This window comes from Zosterops lateralis (genome assembly GCF_965231275.1).
Source record: "Zosterops lateralis genome assembly, chromosome: 16".
Taxonomy (NCBI): Eukaryota; Metazoa; Chordata; class Aves; order Passeriformes; family Zosteropidae; genus Zosterops; species Zosterops lateralis.
This window is the reverse complement of record NC_139776.1, coordinates 8281763-8292415: the sequence shown is the minus strand read 5'-3', so window position 1 is coordinate 8292415 and position 10653 is coordinate 8281763. Positions and strand designations below refer to the sequence as shown.

Genomic DNA, 10653 nt, shown 5'->3' with positions numbered 1-10653 from the left:
GGTGCCATCCTGCCTGTGCAGAGGGTCCAGCACAGGGAGAGGTGTGGGGTGCAGCAGCACCTCTGCTCAGCCCACAGGTGCAATGGCAGTGGGGTGGGGGATGACCCTGAAATGGCAGCTCCTGGTGCAGCCCTTCCCGGCCATGACTACGCTGAACCTGGAAAAGGCAAGTGAGGTGGTCAGTGAGGATGCCTCAGTGCTCCTTCTCTGAGGGATGGGGACCCTGCGGTGTTTCCACCTTGGGCCTCCCTCTGTCCCCTCCAGGCTGGACCCAGGAGACAGCAAGCTGGAGGGGACATATCCCACAGTGGATGGATGCAGACCCGGCTGCAGCCCTGCAGGCAGCAGTTGTGGCCAAGGGGACAGTCCTTGTCCTGCAGGCACAGGAGGAGGCACTTGGCTGCCCCATCACCTTCTGCTGCAGGGGGACAGAGACCTGGCCATGCTGGCACATGTGGAGAGAGAAAGGGGTGAGGGGCTCAGGGCACCCCTCCAGGGTGAGGGAGCTGCCCTGCCTGCAGGGGTGAGCTCCTCACTGAACTCCTGCCCCATTAGACAGCAGCTCAGTCCCCAGCTTCCCATTGCCCCCAGGAAGGGTCATGATGACAGGTAGGGAGGTGGCACAGGGGTCTTGGCCCCGCAGGGTGCTGATGGTTTACCCTTGGTGGGTGGTTTGCAGATGTAGCCACAGCCGGTGGTGCAGCACTTGTCATCCTCAGTGCAGTCACTGTCGGTGTCACACTGCTCCAGGCAGGGCCCCAAGGAGCCCCGCAGCACCACGGGGCACACGCCAGGCTTCACTGCAGCACGGTGGCTCCCTGGTGACAGTGAGGAGTGTGGCTGTGCTGGGATTCTGTCCCCAGTCCTGCTCCTGGCACGGCCTCAGTCTCCATCCTGTCCCTGTCCTGTGCTTCCATCTCCTTTCCCATAGCACCATAATGACCTCAGCCTCACACCCTTACCAGTCTCACCCAGTGAGACCAGTCACAGTCAATATGGGATGCCAGCTGGTAGCTGGAGTGGCAGAGGAAAACCCCTTCTCTGGCTGCAGCAGCATGTAGTCTTAGGGGGGGTGCAGGAGGGATGGTCAGGAGAGAGTTCAGCCTTTCACACACTCAGAGCCATCTCCCACCCATCATGGAGGAGCTGGGCATGGGGATCCCTTCCCACAGCACCCCTAGGGCCAGCTCTTGGCAGGGCACTCCTGAGGGCTCTGGCTGTGCCTAGGGGAGGCATGGGGAGCTGCAGCCAGCAGCACACACTCCCTGGGGCCTGGATGGATGCCACCAGCTGCACACTTGGCCAGGCACAGCTGCTGTGGCTTGTCCAGCAGTACAGCTGCGCACATGCTGGGCTCTGCCAGGGGGCAGCTAGGCTAGCACCAGTGCTGTGGCGGGCTGGACGTGGGGATCAGAGAGGGCTGGCAAGGCTGTACCTGTGTCCGGAGGAGTGCAGGCCAACCCACAGCCAGAGAAGCAGCACTTGTGTTCCCCAGGGCAGTCCCGGTCATCGGTGCAGCGGTTGGGGCAGGCAGCAGCTCTCCTCTGGGCACGCTTCCGGGGGCAGAACCCAGCTTTGGCTGGAGGGAAGGCTCGGAGTTTGGTATGCAGCCAGCCTGGCCCCACTGCTCACAACTCCCCTACAGTTCAGTGGGGGCTGCAGACCCCTGAGGCTACCCCAGGGCATCCTCAGCCTGGCACGGGGATCTCCAGGACACCTCACCTGGCTCAGCAAGCATGCAGCGGGTGCAGCAGCCACGGGTGCAGCACTTCTCCCCTGAGCTGCATGCAGTGTCGTTGTGACATCTTGTCCCACAGCTTGGCCCGATGGCACTGCCAGCACGGGGGCAGTATCCCGGGCTCTCTGCAGAGAGAGATGCTCCATGCAGCTGTGTCCCCGGAGCAGGGCTTGCTCCAGGGGCACCAACACAGGCACCAGCTCATATCCCACCCCTTGCCTGATCCTTGTGCTGGCATCCCTTGGAGTGAGCAACAGTACCTGTGGTGGGCAGGAGGCAGGTCCAGACCTTCCCCATCTGGCAGCATTTCTCAGCACCAGGGCAGCCATGGTCGGAGAGGCAGTACAGTCTGGAGGGCCAAGGAGCCCCGCTCGCCCCCACCGGGCACTCACCCCCTTTGGGGGGGGCAGGCGGGGCAGTGGGGATCCAGCGTCCCTGCAGAGCCCCCTGTGGGGATGCAGTGAAGGTGAGGGCAGTGCCCTGGTCCCTGGGACTGTGCTCCTGGGCCAGGGTGAGCAGTGCCAGGAGCTCCAGAAGAAGGGTGCGATGGCACAGCATCATGCTGCAATCGATGTGCTTCTGGGCAATGGGCTGGGATTTAAACCCTGCTGGAGTGGGGGCTGGCCAAGCCAAGCTGCTCCTTCACATGGCAGCACAGTTTCGGAACTGTGGGAGTGCTGGGCATGAACAATTCAGCTTGGGGGAGATTCCCGGGGCAGTGCTGGGCTCATGGCCCATGGCTGGCACATCCACAGCTCCCTTTCCAGGTCACTGGTGACCTGTGAGCAGCTGGGCCAAGGGTTGAACAGCACTTCCAGAGCCACACCATTGTGAGCATGAATGGGACACAGGAGCAGTGTCCTGTCCCAGTCTCCAGTGCCCACTGGGTCCCTCCTGGCACATGTAGAGCAGGGAGAGCTGCTGTGGAGCTGTGGTGCTGGCACAGCCTGCACCTGCACCACAGAGAGAGGGGGAACCAGCACCAGACACTGGGCAGTGCTGGGCAAGGTGGGGGGCTCACTCAGTCCCAGGGGATGGCTCTGCTCTGTCCCCTGCCAAGGGTGGGGGCTCTGGGGGTGCCAGCCCCTCTCAGGCAGGAGGGACACGCTCTGATCCCAGGGGCTGGGAGCAGGAGCAGGCAGGTATGGGAGGAACAGGGCCCCTGGAGACCTGTGGAGATCAGGAAGTGCCAGGGGAAGGCAGAACAGGAGGAGGAGCCCAGCTTTGAGCAGGTGGAGAGGGATTTGGCAGGGGCAGGCATGGGACCAGGGCATGTGGGTTGCCCTGCTGAAAGCTCCTTCAGACTTCAGCTGTGGGCAAGGTGCCATGGCCAGGCTGGGAGGGCAGAGGTCAGGAGGAGTTTGGGTGATGCTCGTGTATGGGCACACACTGCAGGCTGTTTGTCCCCTGGCCATTGCAGAGCAGGGAGCAGAGAGCACCTCTGCTCTGATGGGACACAGACACAGCTGCACCTCAACAGCTGTGCTCTGAGCATGCTGGAGGACCCAGGGTGGTGGAGCTAGAGTGCAGGGATAGCTGGGGCCATGAACCCATGGGACAGCACCAGGCAGGGCACAGGCTGGGAACCCTTGGAGGCATCACAGTCAGTCGATGCTGCTGCTTGTGTGAAGTCCTTCCAGGCATCCCTGGCAAGGGATGGAGAGGCAGCCATGGCTCATGATGGAGAGGTGGCCACAGCATGGAACAGAGAGGCGACCAAGGTGTGGGATGGAGAGGCAGCCACAGCATGACAGGGAGAAGCTGCTTTATTGGTGAGAGTGCAGGGGGCTCACACCGAGCAGAGAACCCCAGGGAGAAAACTGAGGCTGAAGGCTCCAAGCCTGGGGGACGGTGCAGGACCAGGACCAGGACATGTGGGATGGGCATTGGGCAGCAGCTTCCCTGTGGCTGGGCTGGCAGGAGGCGGCTGCACCTGCAAAGGAGCAGAGGCTGTGAGTGGGATGGGTGCACAGGCACCGTGCCATGGTGCTGTGGGATCCCTGGGGCTGCAATGCACCCAACTGACCTCAGTGGATGGGTGTCACACAGGAGACCTTGCCACAGCCATTCCTGCAACACTTCTGGACCCCGGAGCAGTTGGCATCAGTCTTGCACTGGTTGGTGCAGACGCCCAGCATAGGGATGCCTGGGTTGACAGGTGGGCAGGTGCCAGGCTTCTCTGAAAGGCAAATGAACATGGCTGAGACCTGCTGGCCCTGGCATGGGGGGCAGGGCCCACCCTGCAGCTCCCAAAGCTGTGGGCATGGCCCTGGCCCCTATCTGCCATGGAGGAGGGACCATCATAGTACCCGGCATTTCCCCCATCCCATAGGTCTGCTTGTTGGTGCTCTTTGCCAGCTGGACCTGATGGGGACACATCAGGAAGGCCACATGGCACAGTGGTCCCCAGCTGTCCCTATGCCCAGTGTTCCCACTCAGGGATACATGGCTGGCACAGGATGCACAGTTGCAACATGCAGACATGATGGAGGCCTTGGCCTTGCTGTCCTCTATAACTGCCATGGATGTTTGTTCATGGCGTGGGGGCACAGCCTAGGCCTCAGCCAGGATCACATGTCCCCCAAACAGCCTTTGCCCAGCAGTGTGAGGCCCCTGCCCTGCTGTCCCACTGCCTGCCACTGTCACTGAGCTGTGGCTCTGCACCATGCTGCCCTCCACTGTGGTGCAATCATGCCAGTGCTGTCCTGCAGGCAGCCATAGAGGCACTGGAGCCTCCAGGTCACATCCATCTGTCTGCAGCTGTGGATTACAACTCCTGCACCCATCTCCTTGGGTCACTGTCCAGAAGGACAGCTGTGGTGAGTGTGCTCGGCACAGAACGTGCCCACATCCTGGGCTGGCAGCTGCTTACAAGGCTGAGCAGGCAACAAGGGCTGCAATAGGGAACGGCGCAGACCCCACCCTCGACCCAAGCCCCTGCATCATTTGGGGGTGTCCACACAGTCCCTGCACTGCTGAGAGGAAGAAGGTGTGAGCATGGCCCAGCATGAGCACACCCCGAGCCTGCTGGGCTTCCACGCAGCCCCCAAAGCCCGTGCTGCAGCTGAACACAGGTCGGGCACCCAGGCCCGCGGCCACCACCGCTCCCTGGAGCACCAGTACTGCCGGCGGGGACGGGCTGTCGGCTCGTGGCAGTGGCACCGACTCTGGGCAGCCCGGCCAGGAGCAGGAGGGAGTGTTACCGTCAGGCTTCTGGCAGGCCTTGCCGCAGGCTGCCGGGCAGCACTTGAGGGTGCTCTCGCAGTCAGCATCGGACTGGCACCCCACCGTGCAGTTCACCGCATCCGTCGCCGCGCTCGGGCACACGCCGGCTTTTGCTGCAAGGCAAAGGTGGGGGCGTGGGCAGGCGCGGGGCGGCCGGCGCCGGGCAGGGCGAGCAGGGCTGCGTCCCTTTCCGGGAGATGCTGCCCCGGCCCCAGGGCTGGCTCCAGGGATGCTGCCGAGCCCGACCGCGCCGGGCACAGCCTGGAACTCGCCGCGGCCCCCACGCCGGCTGCCCTGGGGCTGGGAGGGAGGGAGGGATGCTGGCCGCTCGCCGGGCGTGCCCTGACGAGCCGTGCTGGGCCATGCGCTCATACTCACTGGTGTCATTCTGGGCGGATGCTGCCGGCAGCTCTGCCCAGAGAGCCAGGAATCCCGCCAAGATGAGGAGGCTGCGGGCCGCGGGCATGGTGCAGGAACCGGCTGCGCTGTGGCCGCCCGGCCGGCCTTTAAGCTCCTCTCCAGGTGGGGCCGGCGGGCTCGGCCTTCCGGGTGGCTCCCAAGGGCCGGGCAGGGCCAGGCTCCCCCTTCGCGCTTGCACAACCCGAGTATCAGGTATCTGCTGCTGCTGGCTGCCGACCAGGGAGGGGGAGCCTCGAGGAGACTGGGCGGCCATGCCGAGAACTCGCCCGGCAGGAACAGCAGCCAAGCGCCCCTGGGCACGGCCCCGGCACGCCGGACCCCGGACAGCCCCGCTCTGAGCCCCCCGCGGCTCTGGGTGGCCGTGGCCCTGCCTGGCGATCGGCCTGGGGATGAAGGGGTGCCGCTCGCAGGGAGCGAGGCAGGCGCGAGTGCCCCGGGGACATGTCCCGTCCCTGGTCAGACTCACCCTGCACTGCCCCAGCTACAATCATGAGCTTCAATGGAGCCCCTGGCCCGGGTCACCCGAGGCCGAGAGGAACCAGCAGTGCAGGCAGCGTTGTGGCTCAGCTCTACTGCTGCTCGCACAGCTCCTGCTCCTGTTCCAGCCACTGTTCTCCTCCAGCTCTTGTTCCTCAAGTGAAGGGTCCTCCAGGCTACCTGTGCCTTGGGCAGGAGCCTGTCCCGGGGCTGCCCTGCACCTTCCCACAGCCACAGGAGCTCCTGCCCGGCCTCAGCCCTGTCCCATGGACCCTGCCATCCTCAGAGCCTGCCACAGCACTGGGGATGTGGACAGACCATCCACCAGCACCATCTGTGTGGTGGCTGTCAGGGAATGAGTCACTGACTCCCAGTCCTCTGGGAATGGGCTCTGTGACCCCAGCCCCTTCAGCCTGCCTAGGATACCCTTCCCATGGCACGTCTGCTGGGTCAGGACACTTCACTGCCCCTGGCAATGTCAAGCTGGGGATGGTTTGAACTGACCCAGCTCGCCCACCTGGCATGGCTGCCCTGCTCACATCAGCATTTGCCACTCTACCAGCACCCATGTCCTCCACAGCCTCCTGCAGGAGGATGAAACGTGCCCTGTTCCTGGTGACGTGCCCTTGCTGCTGGCCGGGGCAGCCCTAGCTCCGGGCATCTTGCAAATTTTCATGGGCCAAGGGTGCAGGGGCCAGGACATGATCCCTGCCTGAGTCACGAGCTGGCGTCTGCTCTGCCGGGGTCCGTCTCCAGGTAATTTAACCCCACAGTCAACAATGTGGCGCTGCGGCGTGGCAGTAAATCAGTAACTGTTTGCCTTTGCCTGTGGTCCCCTCCCTGCCGGGTGTTTATGCAGGAACAGGAGCCGGTGCTCAGCCGCCTGCCCCACTGCCACACCTCGTGTCACCGCTGTCGGCTGTGGGAGTGACACATGGGCAGAGGCCTGGGGTGGCAGGGAGATCATCAAGGCAGCCGTTTTCCCTGCTCCTTCCAGGCTGGGAACCTGCTGAGGAGCTGCTGGGACCTGCCACACTCAGGCTGGCTGGGATGCTCCCACAGTGGGCCCAGGGCCAGCATCGGGATGCCAGGAATGAAAACAACCGTCTTACAGCCCAGTGGCCCCCTGCACAGGGCTGGAGCACAGTGCTGTGTTGGCCAGGGTGGCATGGGGGTGATAACAGCTGGGCACCAGGATGGAGAGGAGGGACTGCACCATCCCTACCTGTGCTGCACAGAGACAGAGTCCATCTGAACCCAGCAGCAGCTTCTCTAGAGCAGCAGCACTGCTGCCAGTACCACACTGCTCAGCCAGGGCTGATGCCTTCCCAAGGCATCAGGGTCACTGCTGTCCCACTGTGGCCCTGTGCTGGTGCTGTCTTTGATCATCATTGCCCTGATCTGACCCTGTGACAACTCTGCCCCAGCATGGGGTGACCCCAGTGTGGGGTGACCTTGGTGCTGGCAGTGAGCAGCCAGAACTGGGAGGCTCTGAGGGTGGATGCCAGCAGCCAGGCCGCACAAGAGCAGCTGGATGACAGCAGATGGGAGCCCAGAAATGGAAGGCTTATGGAAGGAGATGAAGGGAAAACCAAGGGGAAGTTGAGAGCTGGCAGGAGCAGTGTGGGCACCAGTGGTTTTCCCCACAGTTGTGCCTCAGCTCCAAGGTGCCCAGCTGGCTGCTGAGGGGAAAATCCAGCTGAAGCTGCCCCCAGCCAGCTGGAGCACCTGGAGGGGGGCTGAGCAAACTGGCAGCAGGGCCAGCAGCTCCAGCCCACGCAGTTGGCATTGCCTTCTGGGAGACGGGAATGCTTTGGCTCCTGTCCCCAGCATTTGGGAAATTGGTGTCCCCACCCTGCTGCTTCAGCAGAGGCTGAGGATGGCTGTGAGGAGTACAGGGGTCTGCCAGCTGTCCCCATGGTCAGGGATGATCCTGGCTGAGCACACCCCAAAGGCTAATCTCTGCTGCATCCCTCAGGAGCTGTACCCACCACCACTGAGCCTGGTTACGGTGGCTGTGTCCAAGTCTCGTGGGTGACTGTGGCTCCTCCATGGCAGCAGGGAAGGTGCTGGAGTCACGTCTCTTGACTACTGAGGCAATGCGGTCAATGATTAAAAGAGGCACATTGAGGTGCCCCCGAGCAGTGAACCAGCCTCCTGCTGCTTTGACAGCATTCCTGGTGGAATACTGTTCACAGAGCAGGGATAGCAAGTACAGGGACACAGAGGGACACCCCATCCTCTGGAGACACTGGGCCCCTCAGTTGGCAGCACAGGGCCCCCACACCATGGGCACGGACTGGTACACGGCCCCTCAGGTCCAGCTGTGCACCTCCTGGGGGCTCCTGCCACACTGCCACGTCCTGCCACTGCCGAGCCCCCCACTGCCCACAGTGCCCCTGCAGCACAGACCTCAGTGACCCTGCTCTGTGCCACAGCCACAGCCTCAGTGGTGCATGGATGCTCCAGAGCTCAGGATGTGCCTGGCTCTGTGCTGTGGGATTGCTCCTACCTGCTCGTTCCATGTGGGACCCCAGCCCCAGTCAGCCCCGCAGTGCTCCAAGGCATCCACCCCAAGCCCCCCAGCACTCACCATGGTTCTTATCATCCGTAGGGGCTGCCTGCAGTTGGGCACATAGGGCCAGGATGCCCAGGAGCAAAACGATGGTGGTCTTCATGTTGGTGAATGCCACAGGTATGGATGGACAGTGTGGGTTGGCGGGGTTTATATCTATGTGGGGCTGGGGAGGGGCCATGCGCAAAACCTTCGTGTGCCAAAACATTCACTGCTGCTGCGTGTCACTGCCCGAGGCAGTGACGGCCTGAGAAATTATTTACTTGGCCTTGTCCAGCCCTGGCAACCCAGCTGCAGCAGGGGGAAGGACCCTCAGCAACCTCATGGGAAAAGGGAGACGAGGCCATGGGATGGGGTCACCTTAGAGTCATGGGGAGCACAGAACTACCCAGCTGTGACAAGTGACCAGATTAATTTGTGGGATAGGAACCCAGAGGGGTCTGCTCAGGAGGATGTTCCCCTGGGGGCTGCTGTCCTGGCAGTGTGTCACTGGGGTGACATGGGGCTGTGGGTTTGCTGGGCTGTGCCCATCCCAGAGACCCAGAGATCCTGCCTGTCCCGATCCTGGCCTGGTGCCTGCATTATGCCACATCTGCTGATGGAGCCTCAGGGGACAACTGGCTGGGTTCTGGAGGGTAAGCGTGGCCTCAGGGGGAGCAGGGTGTGGGAAGGCTCCATGAGACACAAGGCTGGGTACACCCGTTGCTGAGCACCATTCCTCCGTGGGGACAGGCTGGTGGCTCAGTGCCGACACGTCGCTGGCTGCAGACATGTCCCAGCAGATGGGTGCTGTGGCGGGGTCAGCACTGGGGCTGCCTCACCTCCCCATGCTTCCAGACTGGTGAGAGGTGACCCTGGGATGCTCAAGGTCAAAAGTGTGGGGGGTCAGAGGGAGCCCAACTGAGCATGTGAAGGGTGACCATGCCAAGAGTTAGGTGTGCTCCCTGCTCTTGGGGAACCCAGGGTGCTGCCACTGCTGTGTCTGAGACCCTGCCAAGCAGGACCTCTGCTTCCTGCATCCCATTCCATGCAGACAGGGGCATGGTCAAGGGACTGCAGCCCCACCAGTGGGCTGTTCTGAGGCTTCTCTCATTGTTGAACTGCGGCCATGCAGGCATAGCTCTCTGTGCCTCACCGCATGGCAAAGGTGCTGCAGGTGCTGCCGGCAAGTTGGGCAGAGGCAGCCTAGTTTGTGGGGCAGAACAGGGGACTGGTAGGGCTGCAGCAAAGAACAGGGGACAGCTGGGCCTGCAGGAGTGGAGAGGGACAGAACCAGACTTTTTGGGGGGCTGGTGGAAGAGACTTGTCTTGTGCTGGAGCTGGAGAATGGCCTCAGCTGGGGTCCCGGTGTGTGGAGGGACACCAGGGACACACCCTGCCTGGGAAGTGGTGACAAAGCCAGCCTGCCAGGATGCAGGCATCTATGCTGAAGCCAGTGTGACCTCTGTGGCCTCATCCAGGGTTTTACAGCTCAACGATTGTACTTTCCCACTTGGAAATTCCTGTGTGCGTCATCCCTGTTCTGAGCACCCGAATGTGTTTGGTGCTGCCAGAACTCTGGGTCTGAAGCAAAAGGAAACATGAACAGGAACCAGGGGCTTTGAAAGCAGCCTGGTCACATACATGGGGTCCCTTTGGGTGACACCTTTGCCCCGATGTGGCATGTGCCACAGTGCAGTGGTGGTGATGTAGGGGTCACCTGCCTCTCCCGAGCAGTCCTGGCCCTTTGGCTGATGCTGGCGGCCCCGGGCTCTTTGGGAGACCTTGCACTCTTCCTGCCCCGGCTGCTGTGTGACACACACGGCGTGGAGTGCCATCAGCGCTGGCCCATGCCAGCCGTGCGGCACATGGCAGTGCCAGCCTGGCGTGCCCTCCGCCACTGGGCTGTGCGGAATGGACCCCCTGGTCTGGGCAGCCCCTTCCCTACTGCATCCACCTCCCTCCCGCCGCTCCTCCCAGCCGGTGCCGGTGCCTCTGGCGGCTCTCCCCGTCCCCTCCCGCCGTGTGTCGCGGCTCGGGGGCCGGTCCCGTCCTGGTCCCGGTGCCGATCCCTCCCGGCGGCCGGCAGAGGAGGCTGTTGCTCCGCCGGAGCGGACCGGGAGCGGGCCCGGGCTCTGCCGGGCTCTGGCAGCGCTGCCCCATCCCCGTCCCCGAGGGTGACCCAGCATAAGAATATAGAGCTGCTGGAGCGGGTCCAGAGGAGGCCACGGAGATGCTC

The 10653-nt window shown here is 63.0% G+C and overlaps 2 long non-coding RNA genes across 2 annotated transcripts; both read right to left on the bottom strand.

The window, feature by feature from the left end:
- Positions 1 to 713: 713 nt before the first annotated feature.
- LOC310915996 lies at positions 714 to 1852 on the bottom strand. Its single transcript, XR_014591244.1, has 3 exons — positions 1723 to 1852; positions 1436 to 1579; positions 714 to 818 (listed from the first exon to the last, which is right to left on the bottom strand). It is a non-coding gene; the product is annotated as an uncharacterized lncRNA (long non-coding RNA).
- Positions 1853 to 3779: 1927 nt separating this feature from the next.
- On the bottom strand, positions 3780 to 8669 carry LOC310916024. The gene is made up of 2 exons (XR_014591249.1): positions 8454 to 8669; positions 3780 to 3917 (listed from the first exon to the last, which is right to left on the bottom strand). It is a non-coding gene; the product is annotated as an uncharacterized lncRNA (long non-coding RNA).
- Positions 8670 to 10653: the final 1984 nt, after the last annotated feature.